Source organism: Morone saxatilis, unplaced genomic scaffold (assembly GCF_004916995.1).
Source record: "Morone saxatilis isolate NCDOM2014 unplaced genomic scaffold, NCSU_SB_2.0 Contig24, whole genome shotgun sequence".
Classification (NCBI taxonomy): Eukaryota; Metazoa; Chordata; class Actinopteri; family Moronidae; genus Morone; species Morone saxatilis.
Genome location: NW_023339807.1, coordinates 26,861,950 through 26,865,788, shown reverse-complemented (window position 1 = coordinate 26,865,788; position 3,839 = coordinate 26,861,950).

Sequence of the window (3,839 nt, the reverse complement as noted above, 5' to 3'; positions counted from 1 at the left end):
TACCTGCAGCCAGTAAAAGAAAACAAAAATACTAACTACAGTAAAACAGCAGTGGATGCACAGAACACACAGGTAAGAAAAAAGTGTAAATATAACTAAGAAAAATAAATAAAATATAGACTGTAATATAACATATTAAATATAGACTGTAAATATCAACATATTAAATATAGACTTAATCTCAAGTGTAAAACTTAAAGGGGGGTAAGCTCGAATATACACACAACATTTACAGTACTGAAGCAGCTATGTGAGTAAAGTAACAGTAGGTGCAGTGTTTTTTTTTTTGTGTTTTTTTGGTGTTTGAGGGAAAAAGAGAAAAATAAATACATTAAAATGAACAGTTTGAGATGTTAAACAGAATAAAAACAAACAATTTAGTGTTATGAAATATAATAATTAAATGTTTATAACGACCTGTTTTTTAAACTATTTTATGATAAAGAAAGTAGAAAACTATTCATTTGCAGTTTTGCATAAGAGAACAGAGAACAATATTCAAAGCATTTCACTGTGCATTGTACTGTATAACTGCATGTGACAAATAAAATCTCTCTTATCTTATCTTAAACATTAAAGATCAAACTGTGAATCTGTCCAAAGAGGACTTGCTGAGCGGTCGCGAGGCCTTCTTGATATGAAGGCGTGTAAGAAAACTTATAAGTCAGCATCTGTTTTTGTTTCTGGGAAGGAAATGTTTAAAAAAACAGACAAAAGTTCCTCCAAATATCAGGAAAACTCGTCTCTGATCAACATTGACAGGAAATAATCTGCTTCCTGCGGTTGATGTGTTCGTTTATTACGTATATAATATGTCTTCTTTGTCGAATCTCGGGTTCTGACTTCAAGAAAATGATCCGCGGGTCCCGGGATTGTAGCGAGACCTCCATCCACCGCGCGGCTCTTAGGTCTCCGAGGAATGCAGACTACCGCCACCTGCTGGTACCGAGAGTTATTGCCTCTCGCGCTGGCGCCGAACGTACGCGCTGGTTGGCCGCTCTCGTGTCGCTTTTTGGCGCCAGTTCTTTGCCGTCGGTTTGGTGTGTCAGTGACGGGTTGGTCAGATTGTTGATCTTTGTCTCTTATAATCTGATGTCACTTGTTGCTGCGTTCACTTTAATGTAAACACATTGTCTTTGTAATGTTTTTAGTGTTACTGTAACATAGGAAAATCCTGTTTTAATGAGTATTATTAACTGTTCTACAGAGTTCTGCTGTCTGTGAAGCCTTTAAATCATTACTCTGTTACTCCAACTGGACCTCCTGGATGGTATTTCATTGTCTAACCTTACTTGCGTCCACCACTGCAGCCCTCTGTACCGCGTTAACGCCTCTGAACGCACCCTAAATGGATCAACACAGTCAAACAACTCATCTTTTTCTGTGTTTCCTCGTAATGTCTGAGAGAATACTTCATACTGGGACATTTTCAGCTCTCACTGCTCACATCTACATGAAAAGGCTTGTGATCAGGTACATTGTTTAATTTTACATTATCAATCATTAAGCATTTAGGCCCAGTATCAGGGTTATATTCTGGCCCCTGTTTCTTTAAGAATTATTATTATTTTGGGCACTTTTGTTAAATCGTAGCAATATCTCCTGACTGAAAGATGTTTTTAATCCCGTGATGATGTGAGACCAACTGATGATCTAACATGGTGTTTTTAAAGGGATTATTCAGCAAACACACACAAACACACACACACCTTAAACACAACAAAATGAATCGAGCAATGAGAAACTTTCAGAAGATGATGAAAGATGTGAAAACATCCTTCGAGTATCAAACATCTCACCGTAGGAACGAGATAAACTGATTTCTGACTGGAGGGGGAGCATTTATCTCAAAGCACCGCTCACAGAGCTTCTAGTATGGATCCTGTAAGTCATTATAATGAGAAAATGTCTCAATATCTTTACTTAATATCTTAAAATTATGACAAAGTAGCTTAAATTTGAGTAAAAATGAGAACATTTCTCACTATTTTAACAATTATACTGACTCACAGAATCCCTTTTCCCCGTCACATTGGCAGAAATGTTGTTTCTTGTTTTGAGGTGTGACTTTTACTCTTCTAAAGTCTCATTTAAAGCCCACAGACAGCAGATATTTTCTCATTGTACCCGAGCAAACACGCTACGAGGTTATTCAGCCTACTTGGCAGCGACAACGACGTGAGGTCGTTGACCCCCGCGGTGCTCAGAGAGGACAGGATTGTGTAACACGGACGGTAAACATTAGCCAGATTATGTAAAGCAGAAAGAAGGTGCATTGTTGTGATGAATGTGTAACACTGATCCGCTTATTATGTGGGTAAGGGGGACATTTTGTACGACAACCACACACACACACACACACACACACACAGAGTACTGAGCACCTTGTGTGTGTCATTACTGATTTCTAATGAGGAAGATGTGACTTCAGCGTCTATCAGCAGGGCACAAACAACCTTTTTAGAGCCGCGACCTCTACAGAATATTCAGGAATTGCAGGAACAGGGTCCACAAGCTCCCCTGATCTAAAGAGAGGGGATTTAAGGATTGATGCAGCCTAAAATGTTTGATTTCTTTCTCTATAGAAAGTTCTGACAGCACGGACATTTTGTCTTAATGTCTATTGTAAAATAACATGAAAAATTAACTTAAAAATAATCATAAATTTACTGCTTATTTAAAGAAAACATCCTTTTTTCACATTATTTCACAGATATTAACAGTTTATATTATCAAATTAAACTGTTAAATTCAAGTTTAATACTGTACATTTATAAATTTATGTCAAATTAGTGACAATTAACAGTAAAAAGTATTTGTTGTGTAACTTTACATGGATTTGTTTGTTAATTGACAGATATTTTGTATAATTCTGGAAGTTTTCACAACAGAAAAGTTGAATAAATGTTGTTTATCAGTGTAAAAGCATTGGTAAACTGTCCAAATAAAGTTTTTATCAGTGTAAACAGCAATAATTACTGTAATTTCACAGATGACTTTTATTACAGTTCTATAACTTTTAACATTCAGATTAAAATAATAAAAATCCAATAATAACAGCACTCTGCTGTAAATGTAAGCCTGATTATTTTTATATAGCAGAGTTCACCTGTATTTATAGCTCATTGCATTGTTTTACACTGTAAATATCTTCACTGTTTACATACAGTTTGTATGTGATGTGAATGTTTTCCTGTTACAGCGTCGGACGGCGGGGTCAAAGTGCAGCGGCGATGAAGTAACACAGGAAGGGAGCAGTGAAGGACTTCTTATCGCTGTTGTTTGTGATGTCAGAACAGTACAGGTGTGACCTTGTTATTTCGGGAATGGAAAGATCTGGAGTAACATGTTGTCCCTGTGCCCTGCTTCTGTGTGTGTGTGTGTGTTTTTCCACATGGATGTGTAACATGTGTTTGTGTGTTGGAAATATTCACACTTTTAGAAGTTGAGGAAGGAAAAAACATTCATCCTCCTACATTAAGATCAACATCTTGGACTTTTTTAAAGGAATATTAAGACAGTATAAAACATTAAAAGTGCATAAACTAAACAAAGAATACAGTAAAAAAGTCAATTTACTGTAACATAAGTGTATATCAGCGGCTCCCAACCTTTTATCTTAAAGGAAACCTTTTCTATCAGTGAATAAACTGACTATATTTTTATAGATATTTCATATTCAACAACAACAACAGTAGAGGAACAGCTGATAAACTGTACAATGAACCCAGATAATAATAACAATAACTGTGTAAAACTGTGACTTTTGAGCAGATAATTTCCTGTGAATATTGATCAGAGATGAGTTGATATTTTAAGGAACCTTTTATAAAATTCTT